Genomic DNA, 12,760 nt, shown 5'->3' on the forward strand with positions numbered 1-12,760 from the left:
CTCTCTCTGTCTGTCTGGCGAACGCACGCGCCCTATGGCAAAAACCTTTCCAAAAAAAAAAAAAAGAAGTTTATAATAACTACCATGAAAGAAACATCAGGCCAAAAAATTACAGTACAACATTTTATTTCCTTTTACTCTATCTATCACATAACCAACCATCTCAATTCTTTCTGTGAAAGGATCTTCATAGCTCATTTCTAGTTGGAAACTCATGAGTGTTCAAGCATTTTTTTCTACATTTTTATGCTTCTAAATGGTGATATTTCTCACTAAAACTGTAGATTATCCAATTTTACTTATTATTACAAATGTATAGTTGTTATGTAAACCTATGAAATATGCATAGAAAGGAAAGATGGTAGTTTATTTGCATTGAAGTTACAGTGACTACTTTGAGAAGTCTCTGATTTGGAGAATTGCTTTCAAAACTGTAATCAAGGCCCAGGGTGGCACAGGCAGTGGGGGCGATATGGAAGGTCATATGGCAAGGGTCCAGGTTGTGTCCCAGGGCTGCCTAGAAGCACCCATGGGCACACCTGTGATCTTGGCTGGCTGCAGAGCTGGAAGGAAGACTGCAGAATGGGGACCCTGTCAGGTGTGTGTGTATCTCTCAAAGGAAATAAAGAGACAATTTCTAAAAATTGCAATCAAATAAAGTGCTTTTGAGTATTTTGAAAAGGACTGGGAAAACAATCACAAATTTCAAAAAAGATTGCACTTAAATTGTTTTGTAAGCTTCTTTGTGCTGGGAAAACTCAGAACAGGAAAACTTAGAGCTCTGGGAATATATTTTATGCAAGAAATATGAACTAGAAATTCAGTGCAGTGCTGCTGAATTCTTTCATACTGTTGTACCCTTAGAATTGATAAAAATCTGTACAACATTCTAGGAAAAAGTCAAAGATTGATCATGGCCGATGGTGACTTGCATGAAATTTTCTGCTGTCATAAACCTTGCTTGGCTACCCCGGAACTGTGGAGAAAAATACCTCCACATACCCAACCCCATTACTACCTAGAGTCTGCTTCTGGATTGATGAATGAATGCATATTTATATATTTTAAGGTAAAGTAAAATGCTTCATTACATTTCTTCCATATACTCAATTATAAGCAGGTTTTTTTTTTTTTTTTTTTTTTTTTTGCAAGAGATAAAACAGACATTACAAGCTGATAAAGGATGTGAATCTTTAAAAAGCTATGAAGGTTGGACATATATATTTACCAAACAACAGAGATAAAAATTGAACAAAACATAATTGACATAATTGAAGGAAGATATAGATATTATAATAATATCTGGAAAAATCAGTTTTCACTATTCAATAGTAGAACAAATAGGCAGAAGTTAAATAAGGAAATACAGCACTTAAGACAAAAAACTTAAGGGAAATAGGTATGTATAAAATTCCATCCAGTAACAGCAGAAAACACATTGGTTTACCAGTATACACAAATTAATCTCCAGAATAGTCTATAGATTTAGTCACAAAACAAATATCTGTAAATTTTAAAAGCTTTGTACTATACAAAGTATCTGTTGGGGTTTGGTCCATGTGGGAGTCCACTGCCCTTAACCACCACACCACCTGCAGGCCTCTCAAAATAGATTTTTTTTTTTTAAATTCCCATATTCCATATATAAGCCCAAGGAAAAAACATTCTAAATTATTGGATGAAAATATTTTGCTTAATAAGAAAGATCATATCCTTTCTCTAACGTACTTTTAGTAAACTAGATAATAAAGTAAAACAACCGGGAACCTTGCCATATGGCCTCCCGTATCACCCCCACAGCCTATAGTCTCTGTTGCAGAAAAGGCATCTGATAGGAATAAATTTAATTATATATATAAATTGAAAATATTTTGCTTAATAAGAAAGATCATATCCTTTCTCTAACGTACTTTTAGTAAACTAGATAATAAAGTAAAACAACCGGGAACCTTGCCATATGGCCTCCCGTATCACCCCCACAGCCTATAGTCTCTGTTGCAGAAAAGGCATCTGATAGGAATAAATTTAATTATATATATAAATGTGGCAGTCTTAGAATTTGACTATGAAACTTTTACTATTTTATACCATTATGCACTTTGTGTGTTATATAAGAGATTTCCTTTGCGTGTATTTACTACGTAATTCATGAAGACTGGTATAAATGGTCCCATTTTAGGCAATAAAAGCAAAGCTGAAAACAAGAGAAAAGTAGAAAAGGATAGCAGTCCTGATTTTCCAATTAAAATGGGGATTTTAGTAATTAAAGGCCTGAGTAAATAAATCACACTGTGTCAGGAAAGTTTACATTAATGTTAATGCGTGAGTTTATATTTGACCTATTGGAGTTAACTCAGATTAGTAATATGTTGCAGCTTTCTCTCTCTCTTTTTCTCACTTTAGCATAGCCACTTCCAACTTAGAAAATCTACATGATGGGATAACTTAAGTGCTTCCATGAAATAATTAGTGTGGGGGCCAGCAGGTAGTGTAATGGCTATGTCGCTGGATTCCCATGTAGTCGACTGCGGTTCGAGTCCCTGACCCGGCGACTTAACTCACACCGGGTGCGTTTGTGTGCGTGCCCAAGATCTGGAGAGGAGGATGGAGAAAAAGGGATTGCGGCGTGGCCATCACCCTAGGGGGTGATTTCTCGCTTTCTGTCTCTCTGTCTTTCTGGTGAGCAATCTCGCCCTATAGCAAAAACCTCTCAAAAAAAAAAAAAAGAAAAAAAAAAGAAATGTGAAACAACACTAGCCTTTATACATTTCGTCTAAGTTGTAAAAATGCCCACCACCTTCAGAACAATAGAAAATTAAAAGAGAGTTCTGTCATTGAGTCTGGAGTTAATCAGAGACTATTGGATACATTTACAGTAATATCTTCTCTATCTAAAATCTAAGGTTCATACATTATGTGGAGTAAATTCTAAGGTTGATTCTTTCAAAATAAAGGAGGAAATATTTTCTAGCTTTTATTGTACAAGTTATACATAATTATTATTATTTTTTTGAGAGAAAGCAATTTTTGCTAAGGGTTCATGTGCTCACTTGAGAGACAGAGAGACAGAAAGCAAGAAATCATCCCCTGGGGGGATGGCCATGCCACAATCCCTTCTCTTCCATTCTCCTCCCGGGATTTTGAGCATGCACGCACAAGTGCCCAGTGTGAGTTTTAAGCCGCCAGGTCTGGGATTCAAAGCACAGTCCACCACGTGGGAATCCAGTGACATAACCATTCCACTATCTGCTGGTCCCAATATATAATTCTTGACAAGTCTCCTTTTTTTAGGCTCTAGTATGCAAACTTTATAATATGTCCAAAACTTCTGTCTCAAAGTTTAGTATCATATTTCTAATGACAAGAATTTTTTAAAATTTAATTGACTATAAGCATACAGATACATTTTATGAATCAAGAGAAACATTTTTTAAATGGTATATTTTTATCCATGTGGGAAAGACATTCGATCAGAAAAAAAAATGTACAAAGTATTTATTTTATTCTTATTCACATTCAAATACATTTAATTTTTTTTTTTTTTCTGCTTGACTAAAATAATGTTCACTATCTTTCAAAAATTTGCTTTGGGGACCAGCAGTTAGCATAATGGCTATGTCACTGGACTCCCATGTAGTCAACTGCGGTTCAAGTCCCGGACCTGGTGGTTTAAACTCACGCTGGGCACGTGTGCGTGCATGCTCATGATCCTGAGAGGAGAAAGCATGGCCATCCAAATGGGGGGATTGATTTCTCACTTTCTGTCTCTCAGTCTTTCTGGCGAGCGCACACGCCCTATAGCAAAAATCTCTCCAAAAGAAAAAAAAAAATTTGCTTTGAAACTACATTGCTGAACAATGTTCTTTGAAAATCCCAAAGGCTACTTCTAGTCATAAAAAGAAAAAAGCCAGTACCTTTGCAACAGTGATTTCTCTTCCTTTGGATACATACATAGTAGTGGGATTGAAATAGAAGTGCTATATGATCCATTTTTAAGTTTTTTTATTTAAAAATTTTTAAAGTTTTTTGAGGCACTGCCATCCTGTTTTTCATAGTGGCTGTACTAATTTACATAATTACCAATAGTGTGAAAGAGTTCCCTGACTCGTACCCTCATCGCTTATTTTTATCTTTTTGACAGTAGCCATTCCAACCGGGGTGAGACGATAAAGTATATGATGATTTAGCTTTGCAATTCCCTGATGATTACTAATGTTGACACTTCCCATATATGTTTATTCATTTATATGTTTTCTTTTGAGAACTGTTTATTCAGGTCATTTGCCCTTTTTTCAAATTGGGTTTATTTATTTCTTTATCTTTTGCAGCTGTGTTGAGTTTGTTATATATTCTGGTTACTAATGCCTTGTCAGATGTATAGTTTGCATATAATACCCCACTTAAGGAATAAACATAAATTTCCATCAAGAAATGAATAAAAGGACTAGCTGATGGTGAAATGGTTATGTCGCTGGACTCTGACATAGTTGACTGCAGTTCGAGTACTGGATTGGCGGCTTAAACTCTTGTGCATACGCTGGACTCCCAAGTAGTTGACCACAGTTCCAGTCCAGACCTGGTGGCTTAAAACTCATGCTAAGCATATGTGCAGGTATGCCCAAGATCCCGAGAGGAGAATGGAGGAGAAGGGATTGCGGTGTGTCCATCCCCTCCGGGGGGTGATTTCTCTCTCTCTCTCTGTCTGTCTGGTGAGCACACGTGCCCTATAGTGAAAACCTCTCCAAAAAAAAAGAATTCCCATCTTGTGCATACGTGCTCAAGATCCCTGGAGGAGAAGGGATTGAGGCGTGGCCATCCTCCCAGGGGGGGTGATTTCTTGGTTTCTGTCTCTCTGTCTCTGTCTTTCTGGTGAGTGCATGTCCTCTATAGCAAAAATATCTCTTTTTTTTTTTTAAAGAAATAAATACGTAAAATATCATACACAAACACACAAGACAATGGAATACTATCCCATATCTTTGGGCCAGGTAATGACACAGTGGTTAAGGTGATAGGATCTCACATGGCCGACTTGTAGGTTAAAGTCCTGGATCTGGTGGTTTGAAATACACAACAGGTGCATGTACATGTGTGCCCCAAACCCCACAAGGACAATGGAAGAGAAGGGATTTTAGTGTGGTCATTCTCCCTCTCTCTATCTCTGGAGAATGTATGTGCCCTACAGCAAAACAAAAGCAAACAAACAAACAAAAAGTGGTTCTGTCATTTGAGGCTACATGAATACTATGTTTAATGAAATAAGCCAGACACAGAAAGAGAAATACTACATATTGTGTTTCATATGTGGAAATCAAAAAAGTTGACATCATAAAAGTAGAGATTTGAGAAATGACTGCTAGAGGCTGGGGAAGGGGGGGGATGGAAAAGAGGGGGGGGAGATAGAGTGGTATTGGCTAGCTGAAACAAAATTAGAGAGAAAAGAGTGACAATTTAGCAGCCAGCAGGTGGCATGGTGGTTGAGGTGCTGGACTCCCACATGGCTGACCTCAGTTTGAGTCCTGGACCTGGTGGCTTGCTTTCTCACTTTTTCTTTCTCTCTTTCTCTCTCTCTCCCTCTCTCTCTCTGTCTCTGGTGAGCACACATGCCCTAGAGCAAATTAAGATAACAATAATAAATAAAATTAAAATAAATAATCCTGGAAAAAAGAGAAGCAATGTCTAGTGTTATAAAATATAGTAGGGTAACTATAGTTAATAATTTAGTATATATCTCTGAATAAATATTTTTCTTAATGTTCTCAACACAAAATAATTATGAATGACTGAGATGACGGATATACTAATTACCACGATTTATGATCACGCATTATATTCTTGTACAGAAAAGTTACATTGTAAACTACAAATATGTATAATTACTACATGTCAATTAAAAAAATAGCCTACTCCCATAATTTACATATCTAAAGGCGTGGTGTCTATAATGATAGCAACTGTAAATTCTTGAAAGTATAAATTCTGGATTCACATTTTTAAAGAAAATTGACGTGACACATAAAACATGTCATATAATGAGATAATTGTTTCTAATGTCAGTGATTTCTGATGTAATTTCAGTTCTTATAAAAACACTGGTTTTCTGGGTCAGCAGGTAGCATGTAGGTTAAGACACTGGATCCCACATAGACAGTTGCACATTACTATTCTTTTTAAATCATCATTTATTTAATTTAATTTATTTATTTTAATTTGACCAGAGACAGACACATAGGGTGGGCGGGTACCAGCAGATGGCATAATGGATACATCACTGGACCCCCATGTAGTTGACCATAGTTTGAGTCCCAGATCCGGCATCTTAAAACGCATGCTTGGCGCATGTGTGTGTGTGTGCCCAAGATCCCAAGAGGAGAGTGAAAGACAATCAATTGCATCATGGCCATACCCTCTGGGGGGGTGATTTCTTGCTTTCTGTCTCTGTCTCTCTAGTGAGCACACACATCTTATAGCAAAAATCTCTCTCTAGAAAAAAAAGAGAGAGAGAAAGAGAGAAAGCAAGTCGCCAGGTCTGGGGCTCAAACCGTGGTGGGCCATGTGGGAGTCCAGTGACTCAACCATGGACCAGACTGGTCTTGAAAGTCACACTGGGCATGTGCGTGCATGCCAAAAATCCTGAGAGAAGACTGGAGCAGAATCCAGATTACAACGTGGCTGTACCCCTTGGGGGATAATCTCTCACTTTCTCTTCTATCTCTCTTTGGCAAGTGCATGCACCCAATAGCAAAGACAAAACAAAAGAAAACCACTGGTTTTCTAAGTAAATTGCAGGAATTCATTTCTACCAACAAAATCCTATAATATTTTCACAGATAAAAGTATTCTGTGCTTATTAATAAATGTTTATATGATATTTATTGGGATGGGTCCATTAATAATGAGAACATTTTGAAATCCTCCAGTAAATGTTGAAACAAATTGTAAAACCATGTTCACAGACCTTAGCAAGAAATATGTAATTAAAAGCGCTATGAAAAAAAAAGAAACTAAATCATGCTATTTTTTTAATTAGAAATTTTTTTCTATTTGACTCATTTTTTCATTCTAAATTATTTGTGAATTAGGAGCATTACATGTCGTTTATGCTAAATCATATGAAAATAAATGACAATTGTTCTGGCCCTGGAAAATTAAAGTTACTCAAAAAGTAAATTGGGGACATCTAAATAAATCCCACCCTGAAGTCTAATTTAAAGGAATATTTAGCTAAATAAGTTTATGAGGCATATTTCATTTTCAAAATAGCTACAAAAGGATAAAATGTTAAAGCTACACAAATGATTCATCACCACTATCATCAAATAGTGCTTACACAGTTGCATGGTATATGTGTTTGCTAAATTTCACGTAACTAAATGATAAAAAGTATTTGATTTCTGAAATGCACATTCCTCAAGAGAATCAGTGAATTCTGGTGTACGGTAGTTATAAGCATTTAATCAGGTGTGTTAAGATAAAATGATTAGCTAATAAATAGATTTTTGGTAAGGAACTTCAGCTAAGATAATATGAGAAGGAAATTAGTTATTATCTATGTGGAAATCGAAAAAATGTGTCAGTAGTTATTTGAAGTTTCAGAATTATAATGCATAAAATTCACAATTTTAAGTTTTAAATCCTTCAGTCCTTCACGATCAGCTCTCTAGATGAATACAACTAATATATTTTTTTAAATGGAGAATCAATGTGTTTCATTTGCCTATTTTATAGATATTAGGTATAACCATTGCTTCAGGAGGAGAGTGTAAATAGATTTTCTATTCAGTTGGCCTGTATCACAATGTTTGTGCTGATTTTCACCTATTAAAAACTTTCTTTGGATATATACATATAGTAAAACAGTTTCCTAGAATTGTTTACAGCTGTTTATCCTTGTTCTGAACTTCTGATTTGTGTACTCGATCTATAACTGGAATCTATCTCCCGACAAATGCTTAATCTTATTTGGCCCCTTCTTAGCACCCTTAGGAAGATAAGAAACAAAACTATGTAGTGAGAAAATGGGTTAATTTTTAATTGTTTTGGTTTTTTATTTTGCTTTTTTATTTAAAGAGAGATTTTTGCTGTAGGGCAAGTGTGTTCACCAGAGAGATAGACACAGAGAGAGCCAGGGAGACAGAAAGAGAGAAATCACCTCCCAGGGTGATGACCATGTCACAATCCCTTCTCCTCCATTCCCCTTTTGGGATTTTGGGCATGCACATACATGCGCCCAGCATGAGTTTTAAGCCACTGAGTCTGGGACTCAAACTGTGGTCCACTATGTGGGAGTCCAGTGATATAACCATTACACCACCTGCTGGTCCCCAAAATAGGTTATTTTTAAACCTTTTGATTGTCAAAATGGATACAGAATGAATAGAATAGGTAATACTTACTCTGTGTTTGTTTGTGTGTTTGTTTTTTAATTTGCCCGAACCTGGGTGCTCATCAGAGAGACAGAAAGTGAGAAAACACCCCCTCTGAGGAATGATCATACTTTAATCCGTTCTCCATTTTTTCCTCCTTTTAGAATTCTGGGTATTCACACACATGTGCCCATTGCATTTCTCAATGTGCCAGGTCTGGGACTCAAACCACAGTGTTGGCCGTGTGGGATCCAGCCGCAGGCTAGCCACGTTATCCTTTCAATGATTATAAATCGCCCTTTCATTTATCCATGTTTATCTGTTTTTATTATTTTTGTTTGGCTGTTTTTGTTTGTGTGTGTGTGTGTGTGTGTGTTCTAGAGGGCACATGCGCTCACCAAAGAGAAACAGAGACAAGAAAGGAGAAAGCACCCCATTGGCATGATCACGCTGAAATCCCTTCTCCTCCATCTCCGCCTCCTTTCAAGAATCTGAGCATGCACATGTGCACAGTTTGTTTCTCAAGTCACCAGATCTAGGACTAGGCCGTGAAGCCAGATCAATTTTTTTTTATCAGTTTTAGGCACTTGAACATAATGTCTTTAAAGTAGAGGCTTTTTCTTCTTCTCTTGGTTATTTGATTATCACACTTTAATATCTCTTGGTCCCCAAAATATTGGGGTATATGTCAGCATGATAAGATCTATATCTATATCTATATCTAATCTATATCTGTCTATCTATCTGTTACTTCTTTTTAACTCATGGTTTCAGGAAACCTTATTTTGATTTTTTAAAAAATTCTTTTGTTCAAAAGCAACATTGATGGGGCCAGCTGGTGGCATGATGATGATAAAGGGAGCTAAGCTATCACATGGCCAACTACACAGTTTGAGTCCTGGACCTGGTGGCATGAAAAATATGCCAAATGCATGTGTGTGTGCATGCCCAAAATTCCAAGAAGAGCATGAAAGAGAAGAGATTTCATTGTGGCCATCCCACCAGGGGGGCTTGCTCACTTTCCTTCTCTCTCTCTCTCTCTCTCGTCTCTGGGGAGGGAATGCACTCTATAAGAATTTTTTTAATCATAAAAAACAACACAGAGAAAGAAACTCAAAGTACTTTTTTTTCTACCAAAGTTAAAAATTCAGGGAAATGATTCATGAGTACAATGTCTAAGCCTTGTCAAGTCTACTCATTTGGTGTTCTTTCTTTAGAATTATATTAACATGCCCTTATGATTATGACTTGCTTCTGTCCAATTAGAATGCAACATTTCTTAATGCCATTTAAAAATTTATTAGAAGTGTCTTCTTTGTCCTTGGCTCTTCTGACACTGCCAATCAAAATTCTCTATCCCCGTAGGCATCTCTTATGAGCAGCTCAGATTCAGAATCATTTATAATGAGTAAATCAAACAATTCTCTAACATGTTAATAGCTTTAATTTGCTTCTTATCCTCAAGGTCTAAAGATTTGATTACTGTGTTGAGAATATAAAAATGAACATTATAAATTAGATGCTGTCAGAAATGGTCAAAGGAAAAAGTGCTGATGCATAAAACAATGAATGGTGAATAAAAATGAATGACTTCAGGACGCTGTTAGCGTTGTGCATAAAGAATAACGTATTTTGCATGTTTGCCGTAGATTATAGTAGGAAAAGACTTTTAACATGAAGTAAGATATAACCCTGCATATATTGCTTGGATTATGAACATGTTCATGTGTATCCTTTCATATATACAAATTCCCAATATTTAAAAAACATCAGGAGATATTTATGGGAAAGAAAGAGAGATAATAATCAGAAATAAAAAATGAGTCACAAGGACCAGCAGGTGGACCAGTGGTTAAGGCGTTGGACACTCCCACATGGGTGACCATGGTTCGAGTCCTGACTTCTTGGCTTGTTTTCTCACTTCCCCTCTCTCTCTCTCTCTCTTTCGTGTGTGTGTGTGTGTGTGTGTGTGTATCTCAGGTCAAATTAAAATAAATTAATGAATAAAGTTAAATAAATAATTCTTAAAAAAGGAAAAAAAAATGAGTCACAAGTGTATTGATGTGAAATTTTATCAACAGACCAGAACTTTATTTAGCTCTTATGTTTACTTATGATTATCCATTAAAGATTCAGAAAAATGTGGGCTGGAATAATTTATTGAACAAGATGTTCCACAGGCCTGATGATTCCCTAAGTGTTGGGGAGGTGGGGTGCTTTCTCCTCTCATTCTTTCTCTGTCTCTATATTTCTCTTTGTCAAGCACACATGCCCTCTATCTGCCTTCCTCCTCCCCAACACACACACACAAAGGAATCTAGAATTAGCAACCCATAGATATTTTTAATTTATTCCTGAAAAATAAAGGAACTATTTTGAGAGTAAACGTCAAAATGCATTGTGTGCATTCTGAGTAACAAACAGTCCTACATGATCTAGAACCAACTTACATCTCCAACTTTATTCAGTATAGTGAATTTAGTAGGCACTCAGGTACTGGAGTTATTCTAGGTGCTTGGACTGCATCAGTGAGCAACAACACATATGTTCCTGCCATTGTAGAAATGATATCCTAATTAGAGAAAAAAGTAATTTCTTCCTGTTCCCTTTTCTTGTCTTCTCAAACTACTTGCAGTTCCGGGAAGGCACCATTTTGTTTATATGTCTATCTCTTTTCACATGCTATTTCCTCTGCCTGTAATGAATTTCTCCACACCGTTATTTAGAGGGTGAACTCATATTTATCTTTTTCTTTTCTTTTCTTTTCTTTTTTTTTTTTTTTTTTCTTTTTAGAGATTTTGGTACAGGGTGTATGTGCTCATCAAAGAGACAGAGAAACAGAAAGTGAGAAATCACCCCCACCCCCGGAGGAATGGCCACACCACAGTCCCTCCTCTTCCATTCTCCTCTCAGGATTTTGAGCACACGCACACATGCACCTGGCATGGCATTCAAGCCCCCGGGTATGGGACTTGAACTGTGGTTGACCACATGGGAGTCCAATGCTTGAAATATTTTTAGAAACTCAACTAAGGGTTGGCATGTGGTGTGGTGGTAGAGGCACTGGACTCCCACATGGTCAACCACAATTTGAGTTTAGGACCTGATAGCTTGCTTTCTCACTTTCTCCCACTCTCTCTGTCTCTCTCTCATGAGTACATGTGCCTGTAGCAAATTAAAAATAGTAATAATAACATTAAATAAATTCTTAAAAAAGCAAAAAAAACTCAGCCAAGTACCAACTCTTTTACATTATTCTTTCTGATGCTGCCACCTGAGCAGACTTGAAAACCTACTTCTCTATGTAACTTCTATTAGAGACCCTTTCAGATTTCACTATCTATTTGTGTAAAGGTCTGATTCTCTTGGCAGAGTGAGAACTCTTTAAGGACAAGCTTGTTTACCTCAGTTGTCTTGGATCTCCAGTACCTAATATAATACCTAGTATGTGGAAAAATGGAAACAAACTTTGATTGAATAAATAAATGTCAATAAAACCACAACACTTGAAGATGGCCAATTACTTAGACATAGAAGATAAAGTAAAATCTCCTCACCCTAATTGACCAAGAAGCAGTTTATAGTCTGAAGTACAATTGTAGGATATCTCTGACATTCCCTGAGCTTATAAATGTATAATTAGGACAGCACAGAACCCAATACAAAGGGTAATTTGACTAATCTGACATTCTTCCTGGAATGTTCTTCCTCTGGATATGGCCGGGTTTATTTTATTTTTTTTTATTTCAGAAATTCTAAAATATGTCCTGATCAGAAACATCTTGCCTGACAACCCTAGCTAAATTCCTATCACCCAATCATATGTACGTCTCAATTCCCCTTCCCTGTTTGTTTTTCTCCATGACAGTAATTATCCTGTGTCACGACAAACATTTAATTTCTCTCTTCTGACTCTAGAATATAAACTAAATGGGAACAGGGAGTTTTATCTATTTCGTTGACTCTATATTCCCAACTCCTAAAACATTACCTGGTAAATAGTTGGTACTCATGAAATTTTCAGTTGAAGAGGCTGATAGGTGGTATGGTGGTTAAGGACCTGGACTCCCACATGGTCGACTGTAGTTCGAGTCCTGGACCTATCAATTTGGTTTCTCACTTTCTCTTGCTCTCTTTCCAGTCAAATTAAAAAATAATAATAAATTAAATTAAATTTAAAAATTTTCAGTTAAAGATAGAACCTATGAGCGAGAATATACAAGAGGCTGACAGTGATTTTATGTGTGAAAGTATGGTTCTCACTTAATGTTCTCCAATAATTTTGTTTATTATTTGATTTTTCTGTAGTAAACTTTTGTTTTTAGATCTTTTTTTTTTTTTTTTGGAGAGGTTTTTTGCTATAGGGGGCCTGCGCTCACCGGAAAGACAGAGAG

At 36.5% G+C, this 12,760-nt stretch overlaps 1 pseudogene; it reads left to right on the top strand.

Annotated features, from left to right (window-relative positions):
* Positions 1-472: 472 nt before the first annotated feature.
* Positions 473-12,760, top strand: part of LOC102472436 (mitochondrial import receptor subunit TOM20 homolog pseudogene) — a 20,652-nt pseudogene continuing 8,364 nt past the window's right edge.

The sequence above is a fragment of the Tupaia chinensis genome, unplaced genomic scaffold (assembly GCF_000334495.1).
Source record: "Tupaia chinensis unplaced genomic scaffold, TupChi_1.0 Scaffold148646_1, whole genome shotgun sequence".
NCBI lineage: Eukaryota > Metazoa > Chordata > Mammalia > Scandentia > Tupaiidae > Tupaia > Tupaia belangeri.